Genomic DNA, 21,379 nt, shown 5'->3' on the forward strand with positions numbered 1-21,379 from the left:
CTCCAGACAAAACCAAAACTTTTGTATATGCAGACGACCTGGCAATAACAGTTCAAGGCAACAGGTTTCATATGGAGTGAGTTGTGGTCGTTAAAATCGACTGTTAATAAAGACAGGCGGCAGATGACTGTTCAATATGTTACTTTCTTAAAGAATTCTGGTTCTGAAGACGAGTCGTAAAAGTCGAAGCCGGTAAACTGTCATCTGTCCACGAAATGCGATCAAGACAGCTGTGAGCAACCAAATACCTTAAAAAATGCCCTTCAATTTAATAAACAAAAAATTTCCCCTAATGTGAAAGAATGTCAACATTTAGCGACTTGCTCTTACTACGGGGTCAGTAAGTAGCCAAGTTTGTGGAAATCAACGTTACAGTATCTCCACGGTGTGATGTCTGCAGCTCGTGGTCTAGTGGCTAGCTTGCTGCCTCTGGATCACGGAGTCACGGTTTCGGTTCCCGGCCGGGTTGTGGATTTTCTCTGCCCATGGACAGGATGTTCGTGTTGTCTTATCATTTCATCGTCATCATCATCATCATCATCATCATCATCATCATCATAATCATAATCATCCGTGACAGTGGCTAGATTGGACTGCGTACAAATTGAACTATGTAAAAATTGTAACTTCGTATGGGAACTGATGACCGCGCAGTTGAGAGCCCCGCAAACCAATCATCATCATCATCATCATCATCATCATCTAGGGTGTGATGCCTCCACCATAAAAACTGGGACATAGGTTGCTTAATCAGTCTGAATAGCCGCCACCGGTTCAAAAATGGTTCAAATGGCTCTGAGCACTATGGGACTTAACATCTGTGGTCATCAGTCCGCTAGAACTTAGAACTACTTAAACCTAACTAACCTAAGGACATCACACACATCCATGCCCGAGGCAGGATTCGAACCTGCGACCGTAGCGGTCACGCGGTTCCAGACTGAAGCGCCTAGAACCGCACGGCCGCCACGGCCGGCTACCGCCACCGGGCAATCTTAAGCGAGTTTGGAGGACCTCAACCCAGGGCTGTTTCCCCGAGTTACTGACCGGCGTCCGCAGGCATCTGGGGCGGCGACGACGGCTCTGCAGCTGGACAGCTAGTAATTACAAAGGCAGTAATTAAATTTCGCTCTGGACGCGGCGTTAGCTGCGCAGCTTCCTGTCTTGGAGCGCCTTCCCACCTCCCCACAATCTCCCTACAACAGCGTTCTTGTCCTGTGCAGCAAGCTGGGGTGCCACGGTGGAAGTACACTCCCTCCCCACATAAACACTAATCATCCGCGGGCTGTATTATGACCTCAGCCTCGGGGGGAATGAATCTCCCCGCTGCTGCAATCTCTAAAACATTCCACCTACGTACATTTCCTTTCCTTCACAAATTTCAATCCCACCTCACCCCCCTCCCGCCCCTCCCCCCATTTCCAACTTAAAGTTCTCGCTCCTCCGTTTGAGTCTCTAGCCAGAGAAGAAATCATCTCTTTCCTCCGCCCCACAGTAGACGAGCACTTTTCCACAGCCCTTAACCACCTTACAGTTTTACCTTCTCCCAGAAGAGGGATTCCCGCGCAGCTTTCGCGGTGAAGGGAAGGGAACGAGGGTGAGTTTCCGCCTCCGCCGAGGACGTCCCGAGAATGGGCATGTAACTACCATAAAACTTCCTTTCTTTAAGTTGGGGGAGCAAAGTTGGCGATTTTTCATTAAAATAGGTTGCATTCCGCGCCCACCTCCCCTCCACGCCGCTGGGGCACCGTCGCGGTCACGTCGCGAGGAAAGCCGGTCCCGGGCGCGCTACTTGCTTAATATATAGCGGTGCGCGTGCCTGTCCCGTACTGCAGTACGTGCCGGCTGGTGGTGGTGGCGGCGGATCTCCGTCCAACAATGCGAGTGTTGCGCCCCCACCACGCCACGCCGCGCCGCAACCCACCCCACAGTCATGCGACCCGTAACTCATCTCGCTCGGCTGCCCCGGGCTACGAAGACGGCGACTTGTTATTCAGGATGGCCTGCGTCACAAGTTGCGCCGCAAATTCCCCGGCGACAACATTTACGAGCGTGCCAGATGCTATGCATCTTTCCTGTGCTTGATTTTGAAACACTGCCTTTGTTACCACAGAGTGTGGCTTGAAAAGGCTGTAAAGGCGGACGTGAGGTATCAGCCAGGGAAGAAAGAAAGAAAAGAGAGAAAGAGAAACAGAAAGAGAGAGACTTACAATGCTGTGGAACACAAACTGTTACACAAACTTAAAATACTCACATGTTAGAAAGACGAAAAATCTTTCAGTTTCACACATTTCACAGTGCGACAATCTACAGATCATGTCAAAATGCAGGTTGGTAACTATGTTACTTCTTATCAAGTGTGGGAATCAAATGTTGGAAATCCTGTTTACACGTTTTCGCAGTCGAGTTTTAATTTGCAGCCATGGCCGAAGTGAGCGATCACAGTTACTCCACTGAGGGCGATTAGTGAAAAGTGTGCGAGTGGACAAATGACAACATACAGGGCAGATAAGGGACATTATGGGAACGTTCCAGATAAGATTTCTGGGTTTGGAAAGACCTTATCCTGCATTTAGAAGTGTTAAAGGGAGGCTGCTAAGTGAAAGGAAGAAGACTTGAGTCTGTGCTTTGATTGAACAACATCCTATGACATCGGAACTTGATATAAGAAGGACAACAATGCGAGATCACCTTTTCGACCGACATTCGTACACGAATTCTAGGATGTGGACCGGAATGAGCGCGTTTTATCATCCCGCGCTTTGTTAACTCAAATTCCAAATGCAGTCAGCCGTGCCCAAGTTATGTTTTCAGATGGTTGTGGCATTTATCGCAGCTCATGTGCAAGAAATATTATTGCCCGGGCCAAAGAGCATACTCATTACACAAATTGGAAAGGAATCCACCTCTCATAATGATATGGTAGCGATGCCATCACAACACCTGCTTGGACAGTACTTTCTTGAAGGGCCTGCAAATGGAGCAAATTATTTACATGAGTTACAAACATGTTTCATACCTTAACTTGAGGAACCAGGCCTCACAGAACGCATGTGGCTGCAGCAAGACGGGGTGTCTCCTCACTACGCTACTGCAATGCGCGAGTTCCTAAATGGACACGGGCGGCCTGTAGGGCGTGGTTCATCAGCAGCGCCAGCATCCTTGAAATGGCCACCAAGAAGTCCTGACCTCACCACACCTGACGACTTTCGAGGAGGAGTCATTAAGGCCAGCATGTCGTTACAATACAAACCAACAACTGTGCAGAGCTGTGGAGGATGCATTTCGCACTACAACAGCGAACATGCTAAAAGTATTCCACGAACATGAAGGCGTGTTTATAGGGTGATGAGGAACATACCTATATATTGGACATTTAATACGTAAGTAAGTACGTGTGGTGGAACAAATCAAATCAATTACCATTCGATTCTCTGGAGCACTGGGACTTCTCACCCATCCTGTAGATACTGAGTAGTATCTATGATACTCACACGAATTTCTTTGCCGGAAAGGTACGGTATGCCAGAATGAAGCTTTCACTTCAGCAGAGGATGAGTTAACAAAGCGCGGGATGATAAAACGCGCTCATTCCGGTCCACATCCTAGAATTCGGACTGAGAGTTTATGAATAACATATTGGATACAGAACTCCATGGACACGAGAAAGATATAATTCATCAAGAACCTTTAATCTGTGTAGAACAATTGACTGAAGATTTGGGAAAAATCTACAGCTGTGAGGTGGCCCCGATTCGAGTCCTGACCAGGTAAATACATTACATACCATGAATAAGTATGACGTGTAAACATGGTTTTTGTTTATTTGTTGTCTAATTGTGTTATGTGGTAGTCTCAAAGACAAGCTTCTATTTTCAAATTTTATCAGTTTAGACTAAATATTGTTTCACGTCGAGTGCAGATCCATGAAACTCTGAGCTAAATATTTTAATTTCACGAATACTTTCGCTGTTTTGTCACATGTTAAAGGAAAGCAACAATACATAAGTTTCCTCAATTTCATCGATTCATATCAAAGTCATACTACAGCACTGTCCGCTACCAGAGGAAGGAAAACAAGAGGAAGATGGAAATAAGGTACAAGGCAGGAATAAGAAAATAAGAGAGAAGTAAGGTAACAGAACACGACTTATATGAGTGAAGTCAATTACTAAGTTTCCATAAGACTACAGAAAAGTGAGAAGGCTGCATGTAGACTACCACTGTCTGCTCACAATGAGGCAGAAAAAAATTTCTAAGAGGCAGCAATTGGGTGCCTGGAGAAGGGGAAAGCACGGTTAGCCGGACTCACACAGATATAAGAATTGAAAACAGAGTTGCAAATATCAGTGAATAAAAAAATTTTCTTGGAAGAAACGTCGAATGTTTATGAAATAAATTAGATTAGGGAAAACACTGAATGAAATTTCGTCAGACAAGCATCCTCCAGTACTTCTCTGAAATTCTAAGTTAAACATTGGACTTTAAATTCTCAATTAGTACCTCATTTGCTGTTCATGATTTCCGGCACCATTCGAGGGAGCGTCAAATGATTATGTAAATTGTAATTTACTTTTATGAAATGATTTCACAAATATTTGACTGAATCTTTTTCAGATCTTCTTTTATTTTCATTTTATTAAGAATGTATGAAATATCAAACGTATTCTATTAGGATTAAGAGTATATAGATCAAAAAGAAACAGATAAGTTTCAATTTATACTGATTTTTTTTGATACTTCATTTACATAACTAGCAGCATCTGTTAGTGACATATTTCCATTTTCCCTCACTAATTACATTGCTTGCTTCCAAACAATTCAATCATTTTTTACAGTTTTTTGCAAGAGAGTCAGTTTGATAGCCAATATGCCCATTTCCCGCTCTTCGTTTGGCTATGAAAATTAGGACAAAAATTTTCCCACAAATGACTAAATAAGTGTTGCTTAATTACCCTGTTTACATTCAAGCAATTAAACCTGGTTTTCAAAACTAGACCTCACGTGATCAATTTGATATCCAATTTACCCTTTTCGCACCCTTTGCCTGACTATGAAAATATGAAGAGTAATCCAGTACGTGGTTCCTATAGAGTTTTAGCTTCGTTCAAACATCTGACGAAACACATATGACTCCTGTGTAATATTCTACACTAGTCATCATTTAATTAGTCGATTTTCTACTGTTACCCCATTATCAGGTACAAAGATATAAATGAGGCTTTGAATATTGTGGGAACTAAGATATTAAATTAGGTCCAACTAAAGAGTCTCGATTTGCCTGCCAAAGATGACAGTTATTAATGTTCTGCGCGAAACAGAAGTGAGAAGGGTTATTTCGTTAAAAATGTGAAGTAAAACTTATTTACTTTACTTTATATTTACATCTAAATAATTGTTCTCCCTTTAATCCCGTATAGAACGTTATAATTGTCATATCTGACAGCTAATTGAGCTACTCTTTGTATACATGTAATTTAAAACCTCTGTCCTCATAAAATCCACAGCCACACATCCCCAGCCACCTATACTTACCTTAGTAACAGATGATGGCCTAAAAGCCGAAAATCGGTTAGTTAGAGAATAAATATTGTAGAATATTACACAAGTCTCTTGTATTTATCGTTTATAATGTATAAAATATTGTACCAAACAGTAATGGACAGTCATATAAAACAAATATAGTAAATTTAAGTGACAGGTTTAAAGGGCGGGACTGAAGCATATAATACTGCGTTAAACAAGTGTAACATTACAAAAGAGATACAAGATGAGACTAAACTCATAAGTCAAACAACTATAATTACACTGAAGCGCCAAAGAAACTGGTATAGTCGTGCGTATACAAAGATACGTAAACAGGCAGAATATGGCGCTGCGGTCGGCAACGCCTTTATAAGACAAGGGTCTGGCGCAGTTGTTAGATCGGTTACTGCTGCTATAACGGCGTGTTATCAAGATTTTAGTGAATGTGAACGTGGTGTTATAGTCGGCACACGAGCGATGGGACATAGCATCTCCGATATAGCGATGAAGTGGGGATTTTTCCGTACGACCATTTCACGAATATACCGTGAATATCAGGAATCCGATAAAACATGAAATCTCCGACATCGCTGCGGCTGGAAAAAGATCCAGCAAGAACGGGACCAATAACGACCTAAGACAATCGTTCAACGTGACGGAAGTGCAATCCTTCCGGAAATCGCTGCAGATTTTAATGCTGGGCCATCAACAAGTGTCAGCGTGCGAGCCATTCAACGAAACATCATCGGTATGGACTTTTGGAGTCGAAGGCCCAATCTCGAACCTTTGATGACGGCACGGCACAATGATTTACGCCTCGCCTGGGACTGTCAGCAGCGACGTAGGACTGTTGATGACCGGAAACATGTTGCCTGGTCGGACGAGTCTCGTTTCAAATTGTATCGAGCGGATGGAATGTACAGGTATGGGGACAACCTCATGAATCCATGGGCCGTGCATGTCAGCTGGGAGTCTTCAAGCGGATAGAAGCCCTGTAATGTTGCGGGGTGTGTGCAGTTGGAGTGACATGGGACTCCTAATACGCCTACACACGACTCTGACAGGTGACACGTACGTAAGCATCCCGTCTGATCACCAGCATCCATTCACGTCCATTGTGCATTCCACACGTCCGGAATTGCTACAGAGTGGCTCCAGAAACACTCTTCTGAATTTAAACACTTCCGCTGGCCACCAGACTCCCCAGACATGAACATCATTGAGCACATCTGGGATGCCTTGCAATGTGCTGTTCAGAAGAGATCTCCACCCCCTCGTACACTTACAGATTTATGGACAACCTTGCAGGATTCATGAACTCCCTCCACCGCTACTTCAGACATTAGTCGAGTGCATACCACGGTGTGTTGTGACACTCCTGCGTGCTCGCGGGGGCCCTACACGATATTAGGCAGGTGCACCATTTTGAACTTTGGCTCTTCAGTGTTCATTAAGCAAAGTTATAGGACAAGTGAAACTATAGTAACTGAAATAAAAATTTGAAGGAGGGAACATTTAGAAAACAGCATGGAGGAGTTTATCTGCAATACCTGCATTTAGAAGTGGTGCGTAAGGCCCGTTGCACACTTACGCGGATGGTCCGCGCTCCGCGTTCCGCGCGCGGTTGGTAGTCACGTATTTCAATGGGGCACCACACAATTACGCGGACGATCCGCACGCGGCGGAGCCGTCCGCGCAGCCCTTGCGCGCCGCGGTCCGTCCGCGTCAGTTGAATACACAGAAACAAGTTGGTGCGTGCACAGTCCTGTGGATACCGCGCGCACAGTAGAAGCAGAGTACCTCATTTCAGCCGTAGCATTCGACTAGTGTGGTAAATACGGGTGTGATTTAAGAAGCTTCCAGAATCTCTTGTGAAATCGATACAGACATGTTAATTGCCGAAGTTGAAGGAAGGCCTCACATATGGGATCCATCGCATGGGGACTACAAGAACCGTGAAATGCGATTGAAGGCGTGGCTAGACGTCTGTGCAAATATAATACTCGGCTTTGAAGGTCTGAACGAGGCAGATCAGAAAAAGTGTGGTAAGTAGACGCATATTTTCCATGTGTTTTTATTGTAGTTCTATACAAAATACAATGATTTACAATTATAGAATTATAGACATCCACAAGTTCAGTTTATGCACAATACAAACATTGATTATGTATAAAAACTGTACACAAGCGCAAATGTCTGTCATTGAGGTAAGTGGCCTGTGTTCAGTGAATTTTTGATTCCTGCCAGGGCACAGCTCCTCTACCGACAAAATATTCCGCAAATTTATCTCGTACAGTATTAACCGATTTACTGACAGGTGTAGTTTCTGCCACATCTTCGAAGCCGGTAACATACAGGGTATCTTCAAAGTTGTATCCTTCTCTTATTCGAACAGAATTATGCAGAATGCAGCACGTTTTGACAATAGATACTGCTAGATCAAGATTGACATTCAGGGGCCGGTGAAAACCCCTCCACTTGTGGCTTAATATTCCGAAAGTACATTCAATAAACCTTCGGGCTCGGGTAAGTCGGTAATTGAAAATCTTCTTTTTGTGAGTCATGTTTTTTCGCGCATACGGCCTTAACACATGTTGTGTTAATGCGAAGCCTTCGTCTGCCACAAGAACATATGGCACTGGAGAGTCGTGTGTACCTGGCAGTGGCTTTGGTGGCGGTAACGCTAACTTTCCTTTTTCCATTTTCCGCCAAAAGACGCTGTTTTTAAAAATATTTGAATCACAGTTCCTTCCGTATCCTCCTACATCAATGAACGTGAAACAATAGTTAGTGTCACAGATGGCCATAAGAATAATGGAGAAATAATTCTTGTAATTGAAGAAAAGTGATCCACTTTTGATAGGTTTTACTAGACGAATATGTTTTCCATCCAGGGCTCCGATGCAATGAGGAAAATTAGCGACATTTTGGAAACCATGGCTAATTTCGTTCCATTTGTCTGTTGAGGGCTCAGGCATGCATTCTTCTCTTAACGTAGTCCAAATAGTGGCGCTCACCTGCCTTGTAATCTGTCGAATTGTTGATGCACCCATTAAATAAGAGTAATGCAGATCTGTAATTGTGTTTCCGCTTCCAAGATACCTGTAACGTGTAAAGCATATATTTGATACTTATGTACATTCACAGAGGAAAGTAGAATTAATTCTAGGTATTACGTCGGCTACGCTGACATAAAACCTTATATGTATTGCTTCTTAAAATAATATATGTACGCGTCCTCAGTAATAAAAGACTTATCGGACTTGTTATTTCAGTTGACAAGGTCCAGACGAGATGGAAAACTGCACGGGATGCCTATTTTAAAAGCCTCACTAGATTAAAGCAAACGAGGTCCGGATCAGCAGCAACTAAGAGACCAAAATACATCTACCATGAGCAGTTACACTTTCTTGACCGTCTCCGAGTTGCACCAACAGAGAGTAACTTTGACTCAGTATCGATCGTTCAAGATAACCTGTATAACAACAATGCACTCGCAGAAAATAGTCGAGACGAACCCTCTGAAGAACAAACCGGTGATGTCCAACTGAATGTCAACACCGAAAAACAATCCTTCAAGAGGAAGAGGCCTATCAAGAACACAACATTTGAAGACAATTTACTTACATTATTAAAAGATGGTAAGGAAAAAGAGGAAGACGACGACCGAGCATTCTTTGTTTCGCTGTTGCTCTATGTGAAGACATTAAATGTTGATCAGAAGCTATTATTTCGTACTCAGGTACTTCAACTGCTTATGTCGATTAAGTACACAAATCAGGCTAATTTAAATATACACCCTCCCCCCCCCCCCCCCCCCCCCCCCGGCTCCGATCAGCTCTTTCCACTATCCACCGACCTCTTTTACCTACGCCCCACCTTCAATATCCCAACAGCATCCTAACCAATCAATGCAGTACCGCGAGGATCCGTCCGTACAGACACAAGTTGCGACTCCCCATCCCTCTCCAGCCCAATCAACGTCATCATCATCTTGGGAGATGTTATAAAAATTATTGGAATTCAGTAGTAATACAATACAAATGTAAAATTGTCTATTGCCAAACGACCGTAATACATAGTTGTAGCAAAGCTTTGAATGATTAAATGTATTATTAAAATTAATCGTCATCCGTATACATATTCATATTCTTACGTTAAGGTTACTGCTGCTCGTTCTGTCGGAGTAATAGGTATCCTTCTGAGATTTTCAAGTGTCAGGTTGTCTTGTATTTTGCCGACAAGCTCGTCAAAGCAACGAATAGACATACGAAAATATGTATTAAATTTGTCTTCAGTTCGGAATACAATGTGACGAACGCTCCTTTCGTACATCTTTGTTCCACCATAGGATGCACCCAAAACCGTCTCTCGCGCGTGGAATTTCTCTTTTTGTATATCATATAGGCTGAAATGACTTTTACTTGCAGCGAGCTCATCTCTACAGATCCGATCAAACAGAACGATGTGTTACACCACAGATGAGATCCAGCACAGTGCAGGGAAGACCGCGTTCACTCTGCTGCACAGAACCGCGCGCATCCGCCCGACTGTGTGAACCATGACGCGGGTCCGCCAACCGCGCGCGGAAAGCGGAGCGCGGACCATCCGCGTGAAACGGGCCTAAGGGAACTGTGTCTGACCACTCGGCACCAAGCTTGGAAAAATTTTCCTGTGTTTATTAATTTGCACTATTTCAATATGTTTCATCTTCCTCCCTTTGTGGATGTTATGTAGGACTGTATCTGACACCGTATCAGTGTTGCTTAGAGTCACCTCTCAAGTTAATTTGAGAAGTTAAGAAATACTGCAGCCACTCGACCGCCTTAATCCAGGCCCTTCAGGATGTCATGTGAGAATAGTGCAGATTGAGTTTCATAAGATCGATGTTTTCAAAAGATCCGCTGTGATTGGCATAGAGGAGGAGGTCATTCTATTCGAGATACCTCATTACATGTTTCTACTCTTACGAAGACTCCGAAAGAATCCGCAATTTCATTGGCAGATGAGGCAACCATTCAGGCCTGCTCAGTTGCTGATGGGCGTTGAGACACAGTGAAGAGGCTACAGGACAATGTACTCTAAGAACTCTTCTGTTGAAATAGACTGCATGAGATGAAGCACAGTGTTTTGTTGGACAGTGGCTTGACTATAGGAGAGAGGAAAATGAAAGCAGGCACCTGCGCACGACCGTTATTAGGCTTCGCGAACTACTGCGTGGGTCGGGCTGTTCTGGCCCGCAGATAGCGGGCTGAGCACTCTCCACCCCGCGCCGTCACCCGAGGACCTGTTATCTGCTCAAAGATGCCGCGCACAGGCCTAGACGCTGCCTCCATATTCCAGAATATCCTCCCATAAAATACTGCTAAAGCCGCATTTCGTTCCGAATAAAAACCACTAAACTCCTCCGGCCAAGCCGTATTTTTCTTTTCTTTTATTAATGCTGGCATTTATTTACCTTCAGTTTCCTAAAACATTCGTCTGTTAACGACGTCGTAACCGGCCAACACTCGCTATCCAGGCATTATAAATCGTGCATTACTAACTGAAGAACCGTCTATGCAGCTGGTAGTAAGCCAGTTTCAAAGTTATTTAACGGGATACTACAAAGCTGACTCAGATTTGGTCATAACTAAAATGGAATACAGCTTTCACAATGTTAATAGTAACAGACGAACTCCATACGTTTCTACGTCTTTAGACTATGCAAGCCACTATACAGTGCAAAGCGTAACTATAACATCTGTCTTTATAGCGTTTTTGCTGTGCCAGTGTACATTTCGAAGTGAGTGCTACATCATTTTTAGAGCTTGCGTAATGATTTCAGGACCTTAACTGCGACCTCAAAACACTAGAAACACGTAAATGTGGGAGTTATATCGCAGCAGTAAATGAAATTTACGACATTGTGGTGGAATATATACCGTATTAGAGAAGAATATAAAGAAACCATTGATTTAGCCAAGGCAACGCATTATCATGTGCGTTGGTATAGAGGCAGTAGAGACTTACAAAGAAAGTGATAATTTTAACAGAAAATAACAGGGTGTAAAGTTAAAATATGGATGCTGGCTTTGCGCCAGCAGAATGACCACAGATTTTTTTGCCCAGCAGAACGAACATCAGTTACTTTTAAACGATAACGGTCGCACCAGCCAGGGATAGAGAGACATTCGGCATCACGTGTCGACTGGTGTGCCCTCTACGCAGCTCTGTAAATTCGGGGACCACTTGAATTGTTGACGATAAGGCTTTCATCACATCATGCACAGCCTAATATTCATCGTTTACAATGCCAAGTTCAAAACTAACTAGGTCCAATTAAACCCTGCGAAGACAATGGAGATTTATTTTAGTAAGAAACGCCCTCAACTCACTATCATTTTGACCCTGGATGGACAAGAGCTTTCTGGGAGTGCGACAGTGATCTATCTGCGTGTCACAATAGACAAACAAATGGTGCCATTGTTTACCATCACGGCACTAAGTACGTCGTCAGAACTCCGACTTGGAAAGCAAAAGTACTTTCAAAGATGTGATACGGCAGATCGGGGTTTAACCAATCAAACGCAAACAGGACGCCTTCAGATCCTCCAAACAAAATCTTTATGTCGATACTTGGTGTCAGCGCATTGTCGATTTCCAAGGACGCGATCATTTGAGCTGTTCGGGAAAGAACGACGAAACTGAATCGGAAATCAGACGATTTGAGAAATTCTATTCGTAATGTCCAAATTATCGACAGTATTAGACCTCTTCCGTTTCACAGGTACAATGGTCTTTAGTACTGTAAAACAGAGAAGCTGACGGAGGTACCAAACACACCGACATACTCTCCCTCACACGTTGACTACCAGAGTGTGAATAAAAATCATTCCTTGAAACCCAACTTTCACACCACGAAGTCTGGATTGTCACTGGCGATATCACTTCGATCAACAAAGCGGAAAAACAGAGGAACTATACTCCAAGATGTCTTCCGCGGTCTGAGACGTAACGTTAGGGAATAGTTTCGTATACTGACCACTGTCTCCAACCAGGAAGTTTTAACTGATTTCTAAATTTGTGTTATAAAATAATTTCCCCAACCCGTTGGTGGGAAACATAATACCAAGTAAAAGACAATTTCCTTTTTACGAGAATGGTTAACAAGGCATACAAAAATCTTCACACTGCGAAGTATGTCTTCTGTTAAGCTCTATATAGAATGTCACATAGTCGACATTCTTATGGCTTTAAAAATATGCAAGAAGATAAGTCAGAATTGAACATCATCTGATCTTGTAAAGTTTTCTGTCAAATTGTCTTCGTCGAGAGTCCTAATCAAATAAGCGAGTTCTCGTAATGGATTTCGAGTTATATTAGAACATCTTTTTTGACTAATGTCCTTGTCGCAGCTGTGAACTTCATCTTTCTGTGCAGTATCAGCATCATTTTTAATGTTGGAAAATTGCTTTGTTAATGTAATTTATTTTCTGTTCCCGCAGTATGCTGTATGCTACTGACTACGCACAGAAGTGGCGTACAGGTATTGACAGTCGATTCGCAATCGGAAGGTACATGGTTCAGATCTCCGTCCAGCTAGTCAGGGTTAGGTTTCTTCCGTAGCTTCTGTAAGTTTGTTAATGGTGAAATTCACAATTATTCCTCTAGGTCACGGACGATTTCTCCCCGATATTTACTCCTGTGCTCCATCTCTACTGATCTCGTCAACGGGGTGCTGTACCCCATTCTGCACAGAGAAACTCATCGAACATATTTTCCTTCACCCCTTCTCTCTCTCGGCAGTATTCACCATACCAATATTAGCTGATGGAGCTGGGCCCCCAACTGTGCTGATTAAATTCGGGTTGAAATTATTTCTTTTTCATCAGTGGTAATGCTTTGTAAACAGTAATTTGTAATTGCGCTGTGATTTTGAAGTTATAGAACCAGTGCTTCTCTTGAGTGTAATGAAAACTGTTCTGTTGTCTTAAGCGACTGTTTTATCATATGTGTAATTGGATTACTGATGATTTAGACATAACCATTGGTAGTGGGTCGTATTGTTAGTAGCTGATGTCTTAGTAGTAGTAGGTAATTGGTAATTATAGAACAAGTAGTAGTTAGTGACTATATTACATAGTGTCTATCCTAGAGAAGTTGAGTATTTTTAGTACAGTGTTTTCCTACTGTCATAAGAGAAGGGCCGAGAGCCATACACTATCGCTTGTTACGTTGTATTTGGTTCCTCGTTACAGGGTCAGACTGTTCTATATCGAATATTATTATATTAAGGAGGATGTTTTGTATTATTATTCGGGCCCTATCAGGGTTTATTCGGGACACATAGAATTTGACTGTTTTGCTAGAGTAATTTCTATATTATGTAGTGATACCTTGCATTTTTAATTCCTTATTATTAAAATTGAGCCCAAGTCTGCATAGCCTCCAGTCCGAACCCCACTGCGCCAAAATCCCATGCATCTGTCGCTGGTTAGAATCTCTCTTGCTTTTATTCAAAGTCCACTCTATTAACTAACAGAAATGTTAATTAACAAATGCTTATAATTTTTTAAAATAAAAATAACTTCTCTAATTACTTACTACCTGAAAATGTCAGTTTTTACCTAAATTATATTTTTTATTTTTCAGAGACTGAACTGTGTTACTGATAGAAATAATTTTTTAATTTACAGTAAGGCATTTCGAATGTCTATATCAGATTTTAATTGATTGTTATACAACCAGTAATTAAAAATTAAAAATTTATTTTCATTAAAAATTATAATTCAGTATTTATTAGCTAACATTTCCATTTTTTTAATAAGCATGGAATTTAAATAAAAGTAAAAAAAAACTGTCGATATCCGAACCAGTTAGAAGGTAGATAAGGAGGAAGAATAGGGTGATGCCTGCTTTGGAACCGATATCATGGCTTTTTTCAATAAAATAACAAATAAACTACGAAACTGTCTGTAGACCTTTACTTACACACTTTAAGATTTTATTGCGTATTTTTTGTAAGAGGATGGTTAGTGGAAGCTCTGAACGCCACAATTTTCAACCTAAAACAAAATTTCAAAAACTTCTTTAAAACTGAGGATACTGTCTAAAGTTGAAGGGTGGAATATTTAAAACAAAAGTCTGTTTACAAAATGTCGGCACTCTGAAATAAAAGTCAGCTTTTTCCAGAGAAAAGTTGTTATAAAAAGGTGTAATAAAAATTGAAATAGAAATTTATCACAATTGTGCTACGTACTACCGTAGGATGGGACAAGTAAAAGTGACCCGGAGAACAGAGTTCCAGGATATAAAGAAACACAGCAGAGGATAGAAAATACCGTACAAATTTACTATACCAGATTTTGAAAGTGACCACCATTTATCTCTTGGCAGTTCTGGGCCCTGATCAGTAAGTTGCTGAAGGTGGATCGAAGCTGGACTACTGGAATTGCTGCAGTCTCATCCGTAATGTTCTGCTGCAGTTCTTGAAGACTACGAGGGTTCCCCACACAAAGCAATCGCAGACCGACGGATCAGGTGACCGGGGTGGGCAGCTAGGGCGGCGACCACACAGTCCTGGGTTAAAAACTCGGTCAGGATTGAAGATTGTGTAAATGTACTACAAAGTTCGGCGGCTTTAGGGGCAGTTCCTCCAATCAAACACGCGGTGTGCGCCTCACAGGGTGTGGTTATATGCATAAATTCGCATCCAATCTTCCAGGCCACTTTTATTTGCCCCACCGTATAATATTACATGGGTTGCATTCGAGCGATCGGATGTGCCAGACCCCCATGCCATAAATCACGGTTTTAACAGTTTGTAACATTTATAGCACACCTTTGAGGTTCGCCGATGACATTGTAATTCTGTCAGAGACAGCAAAGGACCTGGAAGAGCAACTGAACGGAGTGGACAGTGTCTTGAACGGATGATATAAGATGGACATCAACAAAAGCAAAACGAGGATAATGGAATGTCGTCGAATTAAATCGGGCGATGCTGAGGGGTTTAGATTAGGAAATGATACGCTTAAAGTAGTAAATGAGTTTTCCTATTTGGGGAGCAAAATAACTGAGGATGGTCGAAGTAGAGAGGATATAAAATGTAGACTGGCAATGGCAAGAAAAGCGTTTCTGAAGAAGAGAAATTTGTTAACATCGAGTATAGATTTAAGTGTCAGGAAGTCTTTTCTGAAAGTATTTGTATGGATTGTAGCCATGTATGGAAGTGAAACATGGACGATAAGACAAAAAGAGAATAGAAGCTTTCGAAATGTGGTGCTACAGAACAATGCTGAAGATTAGATGGGTAGATCACATAACGAATGAGGAGGTATTGAATAGAATTGGGGAGAAGAGAAATTTGTGGTACAACTTGACTAGAAGAAGGGGTCGGTTGGTAAAACATATTATGAGGCATCAATGGATCACCAATTTACTACTGGAGGGCTGCACGAAGGGTAAAAATCGAAGAGGAAGACGAAGAGATGAATACACTAAACAGATTCAGAAGGATGTAGGTTGCAGTAAGTACCGGGAGATGAAGAAGCTTGCACAGGATGGAGCAGCATGGAGAGCTGCATCAAACTAGTGTCTGGACTGAAGACCACCACAACAATAACAACAGCACACCTTACATGAACGAATCTTAATAAAAGATTATCTAAAGAACATTTTAGGCCAATAGAAAGATTGGGCTAAAAATTCTATGTTTTACTACCTCTTAACAGATTTTTAAGTCACGCAGTCAGATATCGACGGCGGAAATCTTCTACTCTTCAAAGCCACATTTTTTCAACTTTTTGTTAAATCTGTATCGTGTTGTAGCACGAAACTGGTGTCCAGGAACTGAGCTTTCAATAAACTACGTATGAAGAATATCGAAGAGTGGCTGTCTGTAAGGCCCCATAGTTAGACTTTCGAGATTGGACTTCCTGGGGTGATCGTTGTCACCATGAAAGAATGCTACTGGTGCAGTTTCAGCAGACCGGCAGAAGAAACGCTGTCCAGCACCACGCTGGAGAGAGCAGCGAGGAAACAGCAGACTCTAGTGTAGCCGGGCGCTGCGTCTTTCATTTGTTTGCAAGCAGAGAAGAGAGGGCGCGAGGGCGTGTAACCGCGGGGCCGGCAGTGTGCCTGAGGCGGCAGGGGCGGGGGTGGAGGCGGAGGCGGCGGCCGCTCAAAGGGAATAGCGAGGACGCCGCCTCTGACGGAATGCGGGAGTAGCCGGGCTGGCCCGCTCACACTTGGCGCGCCTTTGCCTCCTCGGGCCGGCAGCTCTGCCTCGCCTTGTCCTACGGCGCCCTGCGACTGTTTTGACACTGACACTGCCGGCGCCTAATTATTTCGCACCATCCGTCTGCCCGCAGCACGCCCACTGCTTGCTGCGGCCACTGCCCCTTCGGGCACACGTATAGTCTGGGGACAAGGTGCGCTAGCCGAATGAATCAGCCTCGAGGTCAAAGTGTTAACGGGAGTACTATCTAGTTTCAGCCTAGTTTTATGCTGATGATGGAGATGTAAGTTTTCTCATGTACGATGTGCACTCAATAAGTAGTGTACGACTCTTTTTTTCTAAAAGCAGGTTGGTTTTATTCAGTATTCCAATCTGCCATATTATTCCCCACTCTTCTATCTACAAAACTCTATTTTTCAACATAGTCTCCGTTCAATGCGACAGCTTTACGCTACGTTACTATGAGAGTCTGTGCGCCCGCATGGTACCACTGTACTTGCCGACGTAGGAGCCAATGTTTTGTCCCATCAATATTCTCCCCACCGGCCGGTGTGGCCGAGCGGTTCTAGACGCTACAGTCCGGAACCGCGCGACCGCTACGGTCGCAGGTTCGAATCCTGCCCCGGGCATGGACGTGTGTGATGTCCTTAGGTTAATTAGGTTTAAGTAGTTCTAAGTTTTAGGGACTGATGACAGCGGAAGTTAAGTTCAAATGGTTCAAATGGCTCTGAGCACTATGGGACTCAACTGCTGAGGTCATTAGTCCCCTAGAACTTAGAACTAGTTAAACCTAACTAACCTAAGGACATCACAAACATCCATGCCCGAGGCAGGATTCGAACCTGCGACCGTAGCGGTCCTGCGGTTCCTGACTGTAGCGCCTTTAACCGCACGGCCACTTCGGCCGGCCGGAAGTTAAGTCCCATAGTGCTCAGAGCCATTTGAACCATTTGAATATCCTCACCATCATCCACATAGTGCTTCCTGCGGATCTTTCATTGGGCCAAATCGGAAGGTGCGAGATGCAGGCTGTAGGGTGCGCAGACGTGCAGACTTCACGTTTTCATGGAGAAGGACAAGTTCGTTTGGACTTCTGTGGCGACGAGCACTCTACAGACGCCTTGCCCATCGATTCACCGTGCTTTTGTTTGTAGGGAAGCAGCCCACTCACGCCGTATAAAATTCACATCACTCTTTCCATTGTCTGCCAGCCAGTCTGCTGTAACTAGCTCTGCTAGTCTGCTGTAACGTCATAAATGTTGCGCAATACTTTAAAAATCAAGTAAATAGCCTGAAACGTTTCTAGCATGTCGGGAGTAACACAAAATCAATATGTGTTGGATATCAGTTCAATAACTTTAACCATTTTCGAAATTTGGACGTTTTTCTGTAAAAATCATTGGCGCAACAGAAAAGATCTAGAAACTTAAAAATTTATATTTAGATTCCTTTTTCATAATAATTTAGTAGAAACAGTATTCTGGATCTCACAAATTAAAATTTTAGTTGAAATTCATGATTTTTTGGATTTTGTCTATTAAATTAAGGAAGCAAGATAGATTAAGTAGGCGAATAAATAAAGCTAGGATGTTTAAATTTAAGTAGAAGGGAGATCCGCTATAATCATAAAGTTTCAACTGAATAACTATAAAACTATAGCGATAGCGTATCTCCAAAGGGCAAGTTCAGAGCTCGTCTACTGCTTGTAGTGTAATTAAATTAATTCTCTCGCCCAAAATATTTGACTTAGCCACGTCAGACTTTTATTATGATTACTTACCTGTGTTCTGATTGCACGTTTAAATTGAGGGCTTATCGGCTATCAGCAATGGAAGCAATGATTTATTCGATAACTTAAAGTGGTGCATTACTAGCCCAGCGGCTAGTCGGGATAGCGGATTTGATCAGGCGTTCCCTTAGCCGTCCGCACCGCGGCTTTATATGTAAGAACGCTGCGCGAAGGCCCCCATTCTCTCCAGATGCTGATTAGCGCACCACCTGTGGCGGGAGTCGCGTCGCGTCGGTATCATTGCTATGAACAGCCTCGGATGCCGTAATAAGTTACTCGGGATACGCGTAACCATGAAATAGTTTTCGAGTGAAGTGTTAATTCTGTGATGACTTTAATGATCTATCTTCAGTTGGCGTATGTCGTATTTTCACGTGCTGTCGCGGGACAGACATTCTACCATTATTTAGCGTGGCGTTTTATGAACATTATCATCAAATTATGGCGAGCATTCACTTAAACATTTAATTTGAACAGTTATAGTTGCATCAGTGCATTAGACTCTGAACTGCTCTGGTAGTTGGATTGTGTGGATTCTTTTTGGTCTGTGATTTTCAGAATATAGTGAACATTTTACAGAAAATGGTTTTTGATTATGAATCCCAGACAATCTCCTAATTACTCAGAGCTATAAGCTGTAGCTATAAATGTATTTCTCAGATGAAGTGGGCACTAGGAATTCTAATTACAGGCGTCACGTTTTGCTAATCACTTTCTGGTTGCCAATATTGTAGTTAGAGAGCCAGTGTTGAGAACAGCAAACAACAGCATTAAATAAATAAATACAAAACACATATACAATTATTCCACCCGCCGCCCCACATATGTTGCTAATCGTCCAGGAATGCATCTTTTCTACAAAACATTTCATAACAACTATTCCACCCGCCGCCCCACATGTTCACTGCCAGGTCTCTGTAGATATTCTGCAAGCGCTTACGAATATCTGCGATGCTCTGGGTTTTCTCCAAAAGAAAGTTTCAGACGCCATTTTGAAATTTACGTACAGCCCCACCAACTGTCGGAACGTCACGAGACTACATGGGCTGAAGAATTAATATTCAACGACGTCCCACAGCAAAGTCCACATTTTTGAACCGAATTTGGCCGATTAAAAATGTGTTGGATTACTTATCGAACGCCCATCGTATAAATTTAAGTCGGATGACCTGAGGACATAACGTGGATCGCCGGTTCCTTCCTTATAACGCAACAGTTGTTTGGTAGGATTGCTATTCGTCACAGCCAGAAACGAATGACTGAGGCCGAAGTACCTGAAGGTTCAGCAACAGACCCACATCTCAGCACTGTTTTAATCTAAACAGATCCACGACTAATTTGCACTGTACGCCGACTACATCGCGATATACAACAGCTGTTGAACCCTCTTTTATCCAAGGGAAACTACAGCAACACCTGGATGAAATACTCGTAACTTAGTGTATCAATATCTGGAATATTAAAATAAACATGATCACCTGTCAAGCTACGTCTTTCACGACCAGGAACGAACTCCGTAATCTTTCTCGGCAAGAATTTACCTTGCTGTGATTCGTTAATATAAACTGAGTGGAGAAATTATTATTAATCCACTCCTCCCTAAAAGAGCATACTGGTACCAGTCAGGTGACCCACTATCGCCAATGTAAATTATGATAGTGAAGTGGTGTATATAGGCCACTCGGCTGTATGGAAACAGCGCAGTAAGAAGCGTCAACGTGACTGAACGGCAGAAACAAATTGTCGAATTTGGAGGTGCTCATAATCACGTTTTTTGCCCTATTTGTTGGTTTATCAACCTGTTTACAAGGAATGGTGCAGCACTTGAAACCACGTAACACAGCGTAAGAACGAGTGGTCGAAAAAATATCCAAGCCGACAGGGGCTAGAGACGAGTGTCGCGCCTTGTTAATAACAAAAAGCCGACAGGCGTTGCTGCTGCCAATGAATGCGGTTCCATCTCAGCCACTTATCGAACAACCCAAACATAGTGAAGGGAACTGCATCCAGTGGGCGTTTGGAGTCTGGTAACTTGCAAAAGAGCATAGCAGACAGCGGCGTATAAAGCAGCATGTCTTCAAAGCGTCAAACAGTCCAGAAACTGGACAGTGGAAGCGCGTCGTTTTGTCTGACGAGTCGCCGTTTTGCCTGAACTACGACTAGTGCCCACTGAATCAGGTTATCGTGAACTTGAACCACGATGTTTATTTCAACATTCTCGGAGCCAAGTATTTCCCTTTCTTCTATAGCTTCGTAATAAGAATGCTGTGGACAATTCCGTCATGCAAGACGACAACAGCCGTTTTCACTGTGTTGGCACACATTAATTCCAAGGGAAAAAACAATCAAGCAAATTGTTCCACAGCGCCTGGTCCACATAATCACCTGACCTTCATACCCCATAAAATGTAACAGCGAGCAAAACGTAGCAATTAATATCCCTGCTATTAGGAGCTCTTCTGAGTCATAATAATTGCATATAGCATACATAAGGAAATTTTGGGACTCTGTTTCTCGCCGAATTGACGCCACTGTTAAAGTCAGACCAGATTTTACGTGGAATTGGTGTGGTGGCTCCTGGGGATGAATAATTTTTTTCTGGTGTACTCAATTAAAAAATAATATCTGGAGAAACCATGAAGTAACAGTCACTAAGATTATGCGTTGCTATTCTTCCTGACGCCAGCTGATACTTACATCGTCCTCTACGACTCAGAAGTGTGATCTTTGGCGTGTGCCACCATTATTTTGGGGCTTGAAACCACCCTGAGCAAAGCTTCTCGTGCAGTATTATGCGCTGACCGTTACTTCCCCACACAGATGTTAGAGCACAGCTAAGATAA

This window comes from Schistocerca nitens, chromosome 1, assembly GCF_023898315.1.
Source record: "Schistocerca nitens isolate TAMUIC-IGC-003100 chromosome 1, iqSchNite1.1, whole genome shotgun sequence".
NCBI lineage: Eukaryota > Metazoa > Arthropoda > Insecta > Orthoptera > Acrididae > Schistocerca > Schistocerca nitens.